Below are 15,857 nucleotides of genomic sequence, written 5' to 3' on the forward strand. Positions count from 1 at the left end.
GTGTGTGTGTGTGTGTGTGTGTGTGTGTGTGTGTGTGTGTGTGTGTGTGTGTGTGTGTGTTCATAGGAGGAGGAGGAGGAGGAGTGACACTGGAAACTCTAAGTCAGAGAGGAGGCATGCGGAGAACTCCGCCAGGGTGGGATGTGCCTAGCAGGGGCGGGGCGGGGGGCAACTCCTCTGTTTACAAATCAAGCTCTTTGAAAAGGGGCTTTCTGATGTGGGGGGTTGTATCCTGGGGGGTCACAAATCCTCTCTCTATCTCTCTATCTCTATCTCTCTCTCTCCCTTGCAGTGAAACTGGTTAACCCATTAAAGGACCTGAGGCCGATTCTACAAATGTCTTCTAAATCCTAAGAGTTTCCTGAAAAACGCTGTTTTGTTGCTATATCAGTGGTGCTCAAACTTTTTCGTGTCAAAGGACCCCCAAAATGTTATGTATTTGGGCCGCGGACCCACCATCTCAAAAATATTTTGTTCCAGGGACCCCCAGAAGCAAAGTTAAAAAAGTTTGCTTTAAAAGAAATATATATATTTTCAAAGATTTGCACAAATTCTCACAATAAAAAAAAATGCAGATCTACAAGCTCATAACGCGGCACTTCGTGCCGCGCTATGAGCTTGTATATCTGCTATTTTTTTAAACAGGTTAAAACCATTGAACCCTAGCATGCCTATTCTGTGGGGGAACATTTGCCAAAAATACTTCGTAGATCGATCAACGTACAGCTGTAACTCAAGTCCCGTTCTCTAATTGCGTTCACACTGGCAGCAGATACAGGCTACCTTTTTTTTTCCAGTGGAAGCCAGTAACATGAAGACACAAAGATACATCCGACATCTGTAGCTGCTACAAGAGCTAAAACAGCTACAAAAAGGTTGAGCTTTGTTATATTTTCAAATAGCCTAGGTATAAAATAGGTCTAAAGTGGTTAATGTATGTTTTATAATGTAATAACTGATATCTGCAAAGTAACTAGTAACTAAAGTTTTCAAATAATTGTAGTGGAGTAAAAGTACAATGTTTGCCTCTGAGACAGAGTAGAAGTAAAAGTATAGACAATTGGAAATACTCCAGTAAAGTAAAAGTACCTCAAAATTGTACTTCAGTACAATGCTTGAGTTAATATACTTAGTTACCGGTACTTTACACCAATGACAAGAGCTAAAACAGCTACAAAGCTACAAAAAGGTTGAGCTGGTTTCATCTTCATATACAAAGATACAGAGCTAATTATATACAAGTAACAGGATAAAACAAAGAAGAGAAAGAAATAAAGAGAAGGTAGAGAGAATGAGGGAAGGCAGGAAGAGGTCAGGGACAGAGTGAGGGAGAGAAAGTGGGAGAGAAAGAATGAGAGAGAGAGGGAGAGAGGGAATGTCACGGAGGAAGAGCGAGTGAAAGACAGACAGTGGGATAACAGAATGAGGGTAGGTGGAGAGAGAGAAGAGAGAATGTGTGTGTGTGTGTGTGTGTGTGTGTGTGTGTGTGTGTGTGTGTGTGTGTGTGTGTGTGTGTGTGTGTGTGTGTGTGTGTGTGTGTGTGTGTGTGTGTCAGACGGTTGCTATAGATGAGTCATATACAAGATTGAGGGGAGAGAGAGAGAGAGAGAGAGACATGATAATAATGAAGTGATAAATGTGTTTAATTCTAGTTTTCATTCAAAAGGCTCCACATTGTTCCTTGTTTGACTTTCTTAATTACTGATGATGATGTATTAATAGCTAATAGTGGAAACCATTTACTCTAAAAAAAAAAAAAAAAAGAGTAAATATTAAATAGAGAGATGGGTGAGTGAAGAGAATAGGAGAGGAAAACAGGAAATTGAAGGAGAGGGATAGAAATGTAGATAAACAGAGTAAGAGATGAATAGAGAGAGAGAGAGAGAGAGAGAGAGAGAGAGAGAGAGAGAGAGAGAGAGAGAGAAAAGGGGAGGGGGGTCATGTGTAATGAGTGCTTTGGCAGTCTGTGCCGTTTTCCCCACCATAGAAGAAGCCTTCATTCTTATTCTGTGGTGTCTTCATCATGCACACTGATTCAGCGCTGAACAACAGAAGTACAGCCGGTTAACGATACCGACGTCAATCCATGTCACACAGTATATTTAAAGTTTCTGTCATGACTCTATACAGTGTCTGATTCTATTTACATTCACACACACCCGTGTCCCCATATAGCTTCATTTAGTACAAATAGACCATTACCAATCCATTTGGTTCCGTTTGTACACTCTCCGAGTTATAGACCCTCAACTCCTCAAGGACCCCTGGGGGTTGCGGAGACCCCCACGTTGAGAAGCAGTGGTCTAGAACAGGGTCTGTCTGTATGCGCAGTATGTTCATATGTATGTCCGCCTGTCAACTCAAAAGTAGACCAGTCACAGGCAGCTCACGCCACTATACGTGCGTGACATCACAAATCAGAGCCGCCTCCAGTCTGAGGCGTAAATGAGTGCATCGTTAACAGGCCGCACCACCAGGAAATGCCCGATGCAGGGCATGTGTCAGTCCTAAAAGGCGTCGTTTCTTTTGCCAGACAATGAAAACTTTGTGCACAAGCACTGAAGCACATATGATGGAGGTCTGCCGAGGTGATTCGGGGCCTGCAGCGGCAGCTGCTGCTGCTCGAGGTGCTAACGATGAGTGAGGCGCTCACAAAATGTCCACGGAGGTCTGTCTTTTTGCAAGTCCACCTGGAGATAGAGGAACTTAAAAAAGGGGTTACGATTGGACAGCTAAGACAGTGGTCCCCAAATTATTTTGGGGGGGGTCCCCGGATGATTAGCTTAATGTGCGACATTGTTTTCTCACTCAACAGTAAACAAACCAAATTCAGTTTAAGTGTATATACAGGGTATCTGCTCATTTCTAAAGTTAAATGTTTCTTCACTTTAGAAGTCGCTTCTTAATCTGCAACACAAGGTTGTGGGGGGTCCCTGCTTCATCTCTCTGTCAGCTAAGGGGTCCTTGGCCTGAAAAACGTTGAAGACCCCTGGCCTAGAATGAGAGTCATGTCAGTGCCATTTGCAGTCTAATAGTAAGCAACCTGCTGCTGCAGCTAATCAAAATGATGAATGGGTGGGTGGGTTCGATGTAGGTGTGCCAAGAGCCCATGGGTGTGCAAACAATGTGTGAGCACAGACAGTGTTGACACACCTAAATCTAACAACACTGATTATTCACTTGATTAGCTGCAGCTGTCCTGCTTACAACACGGTGTACTAGTATGAGGTCAGTCTCACCATGCAACTAGGCATGTTTTTAACCTGCTGTAGTTTTTAAACCTGAATTGGAAAAACAAACTACAAACTGAGCCAAGGGTTCTATCCTCCTTTAAAGTTCTGTGCAGTGTGCAGGAGTTGACAGACTCCTAGAACATAAAACCTTTCAGGCCGCGACCCCCCAAAAGAATCAGATTTGAGCTGGGGACCCTCCACCCCGACCAGCACTTGGAATTGACTCGGTTCCACAGATAAATATTGTGAAAATAGCCGATGTTGAGTATGTACATCGGCTATTTACACACTGTATGCCTCTTTCTTGGGTAATATTTGACAATTGGCCAATGTTTGACAATTCTTATAGTATAGTTTGTTGATTACTTTTGATGCAGTTATTATTATCATTTATTATTTGTCATTTCTTTAATTTTAGGGGTATTAAAAATGTCTTATAAGTCCTTAAATTGTCACTTTAGAAATGTGCAGATACCCTGTATACTCTTATACTGTATTACTGTTGTTTACTGTTGAGTGAGAAAACAATGTTTCACATTAAGTAATCATCTGGGGAACTCCCCCCCCAAAATGATTTGGTCCAGGGGTCCCGACCCACAGTTTGAGAACCACTGACCCAGACAATGGTTTTGGCTCCGAATACGTGGGAATCGCAGCGCTTGGCGGGGAATTTATTAGCGCCTGCATGGAACTCCAAGAAAACAAGGTGCTCAGCAGTTGTCAGTGCGCCAGGCCTTTGTCTTGTTAGATTTATATGTTTGTTTATATGCTCTCCGCGGCCATTAAACGGCCACTGAGCTAAGCTGATTAAGTGAATCAAATGTTGCATAAACCTCACAGCACCATTAAGAAGACATAAGGACAACTGAATCGTGTTCGAAAATCAGTTGCTCTTTCAACTAGGGGTCTTCAACAGGGGGTCCGGGACCCCTAGGGGGTCCTCAGAGTTACTCCAGGGGGTCGGCCAAATCTTTGAGTGATAAGAACTTTTTTTTTTACTTGAAAGCATCCCTATTCTGGGGGGGAAGGTTCACTGAAAATAGCTGATCTACAAGCTCAACGCGTTGAGAGCTTGTAGATTAGCTATTTCCGGCGAAGAGGTTTGGTGTAGACGGACAAAAGAGCAGACCAAGTACAGAGCCAAAGGTCAAGTTTACTAAGTATGGAGGGTTTAAGTGGGTAAATGTCTGAAAATACACATGGACATGAATCCAACATATTAATAGAAAAGACAATATGTAAACATTAATTTTAACATTAAAGGTTTAATCTGCAACACAATTGTAATCAACTAGAGGTTCCTCACATCTAGTAGTGTAGTAGGCCCTCACATAGAGTAGGCTACAATATCGCCTATACTGTTATTCCTCGAATACAAAGCCCTCAGGTACAGGGTGGCTTGCTCTGCGTTGGCCTGGTTGGGCATAATTGGGTTTTCACGAGGCTGGTGAGTTATAATAAGATATGGTATAATGTTCATTTGGGTAAATGGCTATTTGTCATGATAGTGATGATGTGCACACACACACACACACACACACACACACACACACACACACACACACACACACACACACACACACACACACACACACACACACACACACACACACACACACACACACACACACACACACACACACACACACACACACACACACACACACACACACCTTTCAACCCTGCTTCCCTTAACCTTGGGTACCATATGGCAAATCCCAGCCCAGGGCAGGTGATAAAGGTCTCCATGTCTGCCTATTAGGCCTATTAAACAATGGTCAAAGAAGAGCAGAATTAATAGGAAAGAGTATAGCACAGCGGGGCTCATAAACCTGGCTTATAAGCTGACAATAATGAAGAGTTCATCAAATCACTTTACTGCATAATGCTGTGTGTGTAAAGCTTGTATTGCTAGAATGACACATCTTGGGGACAGGATGTTACTGTAATACATACACACCTAAAGTTACTGGTACCTGGACGCCAAAGTTACTGGACGCGCATTGGGTCACGATGACCTCGTATGAGGAGATGACTGGACATGACTGGTCACTCAGAACAGGATGAAGAAATGAAGAAATAGATGAGAATGTCATCTGAATCTAATCTGTAATTTGGTTGTTATACCGTAGAACCAATTATTAATTATGCTTACCGGTAAGTGTGATATTAATTATATTAACTAATTTTACTATGACAATTTTACTATGATTTTGACAAAAGGGTTATTATTGTTGATTTATGCTTTGAGACTATGAGTCAGTCCTTCCCTAATATTACTTTGGCTGCACACACAAATACACACAGTCGCTGTATGCGAAGCGACACACACACACACACACACACACACACACACACACACACACACACACACACACACACACACACACACACACACACACACACACACACACACACACACACACACACACACACACACACACACACACACACACACACACAATAAAGAAATTCAAACTTTTCCATGTCAAGGCGCCCCAAATTAATATGTATTTGACCACGGACCCCCCCTGGTCGGGTGTTGGGCTACAAGTTGAATCTTAACAAAAAAAAGGGACCCCCATACAAGATTTGTGTCGTTGAAATGTTTCAAATATATAAATGATGTATGCCGATGTATATACACAGTAGGGTTAAAGTGGTTAAACTGATTTTAATGATACAATATATGAACTAATCTTGCTGGGGACCCCCTGGACCCCCCTCAAGGACGACTGGGGGGGGGGGGGGGGGGGGTCATGTTCAGAAAGTAATACAACCAGACAGAAAACATATAGTTAGTAGCAAAGTCCTAGTCTCAACACCATACATGGTAGTAATGTGTGCGAGTTGTGTGTCTGGATCCCTGGAACTACAGAACATAAACAACCAAAAGGCTTGCACACTGAAAAGATGAAAACTGAGGCTCTTTAGATGCAAAGAAATTGTCCTTTACTTACAAAAGTGCAAAAAGTGACATGTTGAAATAAGGTGACAAAGAGTGGACGTTTCGGTCCTCAGACCAACATCAACACGTTGTGAGCTTGTAGATCTGCTCATTTGTTTTACGCGCAACCAGGTGTAAATCAGGCATGAGTCACGACTCCATCTCTAAATCCCTAGAGTAGAGATGGAGTCTCCTCTAAATGTCTCATCCTCCTAACGCTAACACCAACCCGAATCTTTTCCTAATTGTAGACCGTATCTTTAAAAAAAAGATTCAACCATAAAAAAAACATTATTCTTGTGAGGACCAGGAAAATGGTGCTCACAATGTCTATTTCTCACATTCTGCTATACTTGTGGGGACATTTGGTCCTCACAAGTATGGTAATACAAGCACTCGCACACACACGCACACGCACGCACACACACACACACACACACACACACACACACACACACACACACACACACACACACACACACACACACACACACACACACACACACACACACACACACACACACACACACACACACACACACACACACACACACCAGGAGGAAGTGGTTGGCCTCCGCCCAAACACAAACGCACTTTTGTTTTCCATATGTAAAATACCAGTGATCTGCTTAACTGATTATCAGATAGAGAGAGAGAGAGAGCGAGAGAGAGAGACACGTCACAGAGGAAGTTAGCTCACAACCGTGTCAGTCACCATGGTAACAAACAAAACACAAATGATGGCTGCCTCCTACCCTTCCTTCCTCCAAATGCACTGACTCAGCTTGACCAACACGTGGCCCATCTATTCCTTTATCCACCTATGGATTGAAAGCATCTAGAAAGTAGGCTAGTAAGGCTAACACTGGTGGAATTCGTTTTTTTTTTTTTAAACGATTGCGTCAACATTTAAAACTTGTATGGCTTTAACTACTTAATCCCCAGTATCAGGATTGTGGGGGAAGCTTTCGCCGGAAAATAGCATATCGACAAGCTCAGAACGCGTCACGCTGCGACGCGTTCTGAGCTTGTCGATCGGCTATTTTTCCGGCAAAAGCTTTCCCCACAATAACAGAAAACTGAAAAGACACTAGTATAGAGCTCTGAGGGGCTCCAGTCAACCATATGGGGTTTAAGTGGTTAACCCCCCCCACCACCCCCCAAAGCTCTTTGGCAAATGCTCAGGTCGGGCAATTTTATCCAATTTGGAGAGAGAACTCATACAGGATAAAGAGGTGAAATTGGAAGTGATGACACAAAGAAACGAGAAGACAAAATTGAAAGTGGAACACTATAACACTGAAGCTGATAAATGGGTACCCTCTCCTCCTCATGATGAAATTGGCCAATTTTTATGGGTCGCGAGTAAATATCCACTTTTTTTTTTCCGTTTCCTACACAAAACAAAATTATATTTCTAAAGATTAGAAAAGGTTGAAACAACAAGTATTCCATAAATAAATTAAACAAAGCGTTTAAGAAGAAGTGAAAATAGCAGATCCACAACGTGTCGCTTCGCGCCACGTTGTGAGCTTGTAGATCTGCTATTTTCAGTAGTTTGGGTCCCGGGCAAACATCTAAATTTCTCTTTTAGGTCTCGAGCTAAAACGTTTGGGAACCACTGCTTTACATGATCCCGCCAAATTATGAAAGAAAAAAGATAAATGGTTTACCGTAGATATGCAGAGATGACAGTGACACTCAAATGTACATATAGCGTTCACCGTGTGACTATGGTCACTGACAAAGTGCATTTCCTAACAACTAGCCTAAATAAAGACTTTAGGAACATAGGTGTGACATAACTTCCTTCCTCAAGTGACACAACTTCACAGGCAATCACCCTAGTGGCCACTTCTGGCCAACAGCAGAAGACCATGGTTGTACTGGTCAGCTCCCTGTGGTCAACAGCAGTAAGAATGTAGGTACTCAAAACCCACCTCTTTCATTGTCTTTTGCTTTTCTATTTACGCTTTTAAAAGCTCGTCAAAGAAATGAAGAAGCTGATTTGCATAGAGATAACATTGAAAATAAACGCTGATTCATTGCTCAGCTTCCCGTTGGTGTGAACACAGCATTTACAACAAACCTACCCTAAACTAAACTCAACCTTGATTGCTGGCCCAATAGATTCGGTTTAGTAGGTTTGAACCTTGTTGCTTTGCACTGGTTATGGACCTACCGATGCGTTGCCACTCTTTTGCACATTTATATATTATTTTTATGGGGCCAGGCTTCCAGCATGGACCCATATTGTTATTCGCATTATTCCGTTTCTTCTTCTGCCACTTTTGGCAGTTCTGGCTGAACCGTGCAGTCGCTTTTTATGAAACTCGGCCATATGATAGATGGTCATGAAAAACGATCAAGAAATAATTCTCACAATCTTTCGTCAAAAGGTGGCGCTATAGCACTCAATTGAAAAATGCCAACTTTGAACAGGTACAACTCATGCCGTGTTTGACCTACAGCCATGAAACTTCAATGCACACATGCGTCTCCTCATGCTGAACAACTTTCACACTCTGACTTTTGACCTCTGACCTTTAGATCTCCCACCATTTGGAATTATATGAAAAACAGTTAAAACCTATCTCCTCCTGGGATTTTTGAGTAATCTGCACGAAACTTTTTACACATGAACTTTGGACCTATACCAAAAAACGTTTGCAAAATATCTTCCATAAGTGAAAAAATGAAGCTTTAATGAGCCAATGAATATTGCAGTTTTATGACAATTATTCATCTGCCCCTAACACATACATGCAGACTTACCATTCTTTGAAACTTTGCAGAAATGTAAAGGGCCATTCCAAATATCACTGAAACCAATCTTACTCCAATTGGTCAAACGGGGGCGCTATAGCAATTTTTTGAAAATTGAAACTTTAAACAGGCAAAAGTCATGCCTCGTTTGGCCGACAGCCATTAGACCTGCTTACACATGTGCCTTGACTAATGAGGAACACATCTATCACGTTGACCAGTAAGCACCGCCCTTAGATTGTCCGCAATCTTGAGCAGTTTGAAAAACACTTAAACCCAGGATTTTTCAGCTATTTGCGTGAAACTGTATCATCATTGTGATCTCCTTTCACAGGTTCTTGTCTGTTGGTGGCTTCTCGCTTAAATGTGTGCCCCACAACCTGAAGGTCACCAGTTCAAGCCTCACTTGGTGCAGACTTCATCTGAGTTGCATTTCACACAACATGACTATCAATGAATACATCTGCAATTGTTAAAGATAACATGAAATACTTAATTGAGTGTTTTTTACATACAGCTGATCTACAATCTCACAACTTTTCAGATAGCAATGAGAGTATGTTTTTTCAATGTATAACATACTTCATTGTGAAAATAGCCAATGTACAATCTGACAACTTTTAATGGTTTGTGAGCTTGTAGATCGGCTACTTTCACTAATTTTGGTTCTGAGGAGATGTACAATTTCTTCATTGGTAAATGGTTTGTGAACGAGTGATCTTAGTGTTAGTGAAACAGGGGCTTGGGTCATGACAGAAGGCAAGAGTTTGTGATCCTCAACAGACAATATCAGCCTGGACAAAGATATAGCACTATAGGTAGTGTTGCAGCTACCTAAGAGTGCTTCATGACCGTAAGGTTGCCGGTTCAAGCCTCACTTGATGCAGACTCATTTAAGTTGAAATGCAAAAAACATGACTCAATCTATTCCGTTTCCATGGCGCTCTCTCTCTCTCTCTTCAATCTATTCCATGTCTTTCTCTTCAATCTATTCCGTTTCCATGTCTCTCTCTCTGTCTCTTCAATCTATTCCATTTGTCTCTTCAATCTATTCCATTTGTCTCTTCAATCTATTCCATTTGTCTCTCCAATCTATTCCGTGTATCTCTCTCTCTCTCTCTCTCTCTCTCTCTCTCTCTCTCTCTCTCTCTCTCTCTCTCTCTCTCTCTCTCTCTCTCTCTCTCTCTCTCTCTCTCTCTCTCTCTCTCTCTCTCTCTCTCTCTCTCTCTCTCTCTCTCTCTCTCTCTCTCTCTCTCTCTCTCTCTCTCTCTCTCTCTCTCTCTCTCTCTCTCTCTCTCTCTCTCTCTCTCTCTCTCTCTCTCTCTCTCTGAGGGGTGGCCATAGCTGAGTGGTTAGTGAGCCCGCCTAGGGAGCCAGAGACTCTGGTTGCCCCAGGTACGATTCCAGGCCAGGTCAGCAAATGTGTCGATGAAATGAAATTTGTCCCTGAGCAAGACTCTTAACCCCTAATTGCTCACAGGCACTCATTGGAAACAAGACCGCAAGGACTTTCATGAACTGACCTGTTAAAGGAATTATCATTTCTCTCTCCTGGCCCCATATTATCGCTGCTTGCAGCTATATTTACGTATTATTATACTATTTGTATATATATGCAGATATTTCTTTTTCTCCTTGCTCTCCCTCAATATGACCCCCCCCCCTTTTCAAAACAACAAAATGATGGCGCTTGCACAAAAACATTCTGATTGTAGCAAACATTTATGAGGGATAGAGCTATACTTACTGGACAGACAGACAGACAGACACACACAAACAAACTGCTCACTGAAATATCACATGACAAAACCTGTAACAAGTCTTTGACATGCGACAAAGTGTGTGTGTGTGTGTGTGTGTGTGTGTGTGTGTGTGTGTGTGTGTGTGTGTGATCCCGATTGGCTAGGATTGACATCTAAAGTTTGCAGGAGTGGTTCGCTTTAAACAAAATGCCTCAAATCATGAACGCGGCAGCGTCCGATACTCCGATTGCCATAAAAGACAGAGGAAGAAATGCCACCCTTTTCACAATGGCCTTTTATAGCGCCACCAGGAGGCCACAGATTTTTGCAAAACACATTTTGTAAAAATACCTCACACAAATTGATACACATTGTCTATAGTCACGTGATCAAAACATCATCAACATTAATCCCTCAACCTCTACAGCCACTATAATGGCTGAATTTCGAACATTGCTGGCCTACAATAACCTACCTGTCCTGGCGGAGACCTGTGCTCCGAGCAGCACTTTTTCTAGGCTACCCTTATAGAACCCCACAGCAAAGCCTTTCTTTCACAAATCTCTATCTTCATTTCTCATACCTGGAAAACGGACACGATGCATCCTTCCATCCATCCATCCATCCATCAATCGATACATCTGTCCATCCTTGTCCCCTGATCCTTTGATGAAGGAGACACCGCACAGAGACGCTGCACTGCAGGAAACAAAGCAACTGTAATAACTGTAACTGTATGTAACAATAAAACCATATGTATTGTAGTACTGTATGTAACAATGCAACCATTTAACGGCATGTAACAATGAATAGGCTCTATGCACAGCAGCCATATTGGGAATGAATTGGGCCCCTTCCTTACTTCCTTCAAAGGTGTTACCAATAATACTAATTAAGGCTCTGTTCCATTTAGTGTGGCACAGTGGTTGTCTTATTTTCAAGGACCCCCATAACTCTGAGAGTGTACAAATGGAACCAAATGGACCTGTGAGGGTGAGGGTCCATTTGGTTCCATTTGTACACTCTCAGAGTTACACACCCACCTTAAGGGGCCATTTGGGAACCAAAATGGAGTGTAAAGTGAGTGTAAAGGAAGTAAGAAGAGGCCCAATTTCTTTCCAATATGGCTGCTGTGCATAGAGCCTATTGTATTGTAACTGTAAGAAAAAACGTAAGTATTATAAACTATATGCAACAATGTAACTGTAGCTGAATGTAAGAATGTAACTATTAACTATTAACTGAACTCTATGAATTGAACACACAGGACCTCAATGGAAACAAGTCCTCAGGAATTATTTGGGTTATCCTTTTAGACCAAGCTTGTGCATGACTGTACTCCAACTTTATCAAATGTAACCACATCGACTGTAACTGTGAAGTGCAACTTTATTCATTGTAAATGTAACTGTGTTAACTGTAACAATATCTGTTGGAAAGGCCAAACCATATACTAGGCTGCCTTGCCAGCAGCCATGCACTGAGGGCTTTGATTTGGTTAATGAGAGCCAGTGGTGTATAGTAAGTAAGTATAATTTTGAGTTATTTTTACTTTACTGGAGTATTTCCAGTTTTCTGCACTTTTACTTCTATTCCACTACATCTCAGAGGCAAATATTGTACTTTTACTCCACTACAATTATTTGAAAACTTTAGTTTCTAGTTACTTTGTAGATTTTGATTATTATTACAAAACATACATTAACCACTTCAACCCTATATTAATGTAGGCCATTGGAAAATAGCCGATCTACAAGCTCACAATGCAGGACGCATTGTGAGCTTGTAGATCTGCTATTTTCAAAAGATGTTTTTTTCTTCTGCACCTTCTGCATAATGACTACTTTCTACTTTTGGACTTTAAGTACATTTTGATACCAATACTTTAGTACTTTTGCTCAAGTACATTTTGAATTCCAGACTTATACTTGTAAAACAGTATTTCTACATTACAGTATTGATACTTTTACTTAAGTAAAACATTTTAGTACTTTTCCCACCACTGATGATGAGAGCTAGACACACCTGCTAGTTGTATTACGAGTGGTAGACTCAGCTGTTATCCAGTTAGTCTTCTGTTTCCCAGCATCACTCCACAAACCAACTCATTGCAGAGAGGTGCATTGCTTTCATGTGTTCTTAGTTATTTCATGCTTGTAGCCTACCTGATTTGATTATCAACCTAAGTTTGCTGTTAATATCGCTGTCTGTTTGATAACTTGCATTGTAAATGGTTGATGATGGATCAGCCTTGTTTAAGTATTTGTTTGGTTATGTGACTTTGAGTGTGAAGTATAATATAGACCTGTTTGAAGTAGTTTATTCCTGTACAGTGTAATGGATGATGCTTAACTGTAATCACACCAGTATTCTGCTGTTTATTGTTTATTTGTATTGCATTGTTTGATATTTTGCAGAGATATTTTAGTATTTTGGTACCAGTGGTGTAAAGTAACTTACTCAAGTACTGTACTTAAGTACAATGTTGAGGTATTTTTTCCAATTGTCTATACTTTTAACTCTGCATCTGAGGAAAATATTGTCCTTTTAAAAACTCCACTACAATTATTTGAAAACTTAAGTTACTAGTTACATTTTAGATTTGTATTACTAAACACACATTAACCACTTAAGCTCTATATATTTTGCCTATTTGAAAACCGCTTTGCGACCCATTGTGAGCTTGTAGATCTGCTATTTTCAAAGGATTTTTATACATTTTTAAAGCTTGAAATGTGACATTCTGCATAATGAGTACTTTTACTTTGGTACTTTAAGTATATTTTGAAATACTTCAGTACTTTTACTCAAGTACATGTTGAATACCAGACTTTTACTTGTAACAGAGTGTTTATTCATTGCAGCATTGAAACTTTTAAAGTAAAAAATGTGAGCATTGAGCACCTTTTCCACCACTGGTATTTTGGTAGGCTACACTACAAACCTGTTGCCATTTTATGTCTTTACTTTTTTTTAGATCACAGATCATTGTATAACTCTGCCCTGCTACCAATGACTGGAAGTAGAGCCACACAAGCCCTCACTGTGTAACCTGCATCCTGTCAGTGCATCATCATATCCAAACCTAATCAGCCTTCAGTCCTTTCAGAGTTACAATATCAACTGGAAATGTATGTACCGGTAAATGTATTCACTCTAGCTGTAGAATACAACTCTCGTAGACGTATTTATGATTCTGACGTTTTCAATCTACGACAGTTGTAGGGTTCACGACCCATGGACATAGGGACTTTCAGCACTATACCCCGTAGACACTCCAAACATGTACAAATTGAAAATAAAGGTGCTTACCCCCACGCAACAAATGTTAACTCTCGCTACGGGGTAGTAGTTTAATGTAATAATCCTTATCTTTCAATAAAGAAGTGTTTTAATGCCGTCTGTGGCCGGTTCTGTAGGAAGTTCCCAATGGGCGGTCCCATCTGGTGAAACCCGGAATTACACTCAATGTAAACAGGAAGTAAACGAGGGTGGAAAAAAATGCGTTCGGCCACAGACGGCATTAAAACACTTCTTTATTGAAAGATATGGATTATTACATTGAACTACTACCCCGTAGCGAGAGTTAACATTTGGGGCGTGGGGGTAAGCACCTTTTTCATGTGTACATGTTTGGAGTGACTACGGGGTATAGTGCTGAAAGTTCCTGTGTCCATGGGGGGTGAACCCTACAACTCTCGTAGATTGAAAACGTCAGAATCATAAATACGTCTACGAGAGTTGTATTCTACAGCTATATTCACTCTAAACACTTGACTATTTCAAAATGTCTGCACTGTGAATAAATACAATAAAAAAAAAAAAAACATCAACAATATATCTCTAACATAATAATGTCATAATGTATGAAAGTATAACGGCATTTATTTCAACCCATTCAACAGGAACGCGCCATGTCATTTTAGATGTCTTTGGCTATTCTAAAATAGCAGATCTACAAGCTCTGCAGATTTGCTATTTTAGAACAAATCGTGAAAATGTGTGCAAATCTTTGAATATATATTTTCTTTAAACATTTGTAAAAAACATATTTTGTTCAAGGGACCTCTCAGGAGCAAAGATTTGAGTTACAAAAATATATATATATATTCAAAGATTTGCACACATTTTCACGAAAAATAGCAGATCAACACTCTCGTAGCTTGTAGATCTGCTATTTTTGAATAGCCAAAGAAATCGGGATTGAATGGGTTAAGACAAAAACCAACGACTTCATGTATAGTTTCTTAAGAAGCAGAATTTACCCCATTAAACGTCCAGCTTCATGTGAGGCAGAGACTAGGCTGTAACGTGACTGTATGTGTGGAACTAAAACCTCTGATCTATGGTTATAGTTAGAACCCGCTGTATAACATTACTAATGTGTGCGTTCTGTGCAAAGGCATTCCAGCGCCTGGCGGACACGCCTACAACGGACTGTGGCGCTTGTTTTGTCTGCAGGGTCAGCGAGAAAGGGTCAGTAAAAGTATCAATACTGCAGTGTAGAACAGCACAAATTGGTATTAAAATGTACTTTAATTAAAGTACCAGAAGGCTACTCATCAGGCAGAATGTCCCGTTTCACAAGTTTTATATAGGCCTACACGTTTTTCAAATGTACAAAAATCCTTTGAAAATAGCAGATCTAAGCTTGTAGAGCTTGTAGATCGGCTATTTTCAAATGGTCATAATATAAATTATTATGGCTGTTGTTATGACCTGAATTGGTAAATATTTTGTGATAATCTAAATCTGCAAAGTAACTAGTAACTAAAGCTGCCAAATAATTGTAGTGGAATAAAAAGTACAATATTTGCCTCTGAGATGTAGTGGAGTAGAAAAAAAAGGTTTTTTTTTGGCGGGTATATATGAGCAATATTACAAAACAAAAAACCGCGTTTAACATCAGTAGTTTACTAAATAATTGTAAAATAATCAATAAAACACGTGTACGGGAATACCCATGCAACTGAACAAACGCACCCAACAAGAGACAGCGTTGCCAGGTTTTGAGAGGGAAACCAGCAACCAGGTCTACGAAAACAAGCCCAAAATATGTGAGCCCTTCGCCCTTTAAACACATACGTTGACTTTTTGAAAATAGCAGATCTACAAGCTCGCTTGTAGATCTGCTATTTTCAACAACAAAAAAATAAACAATTACATTTT

The 15,857-nt window shown here is 40.6% G+C and overlaps 1 protein-coding gene across 1 annotated transcript in view; it reads right to left on the reverse strand.

Moving 5' to 3' along the window:
* LOC311060485 (phosphatidylcholine:ceramide cholinephosphotransferase 1-like) overlaps positions 1-15,065 on the reverse strand; it is a 33,831-nt gene extending 18,766 nt beyond the window's left edge. The window contains exons 1-2 of the mRNA XM_084078671.1: positions 14,954-15,065; positions 11,272-11,387 (exon numbers count right to left, since the gene is read on the reverse strand). The gene's annotated coding sequence lies outside the window, so the exon portion shown is untranslated. The remainder of the gene's footprint in view (positions 1-11,271; positions 11,388-14,953) is intronic.
* Positions 15,066-15,857: the final 792 nt, after the last annotated feature.

Source organism: Gymnoscopelus microlampas (genome assembly GCF_963454915.1).
Source record: "Gymnoscopelus microlampas genome assembly, chromosome: 14".
NCBI lineage: Eukaryota > Metazoa > Chordata > Actinopteri > Myctophiformes > Myctophidae > Gymnoscopelus > Gymnoscopelus microlampas.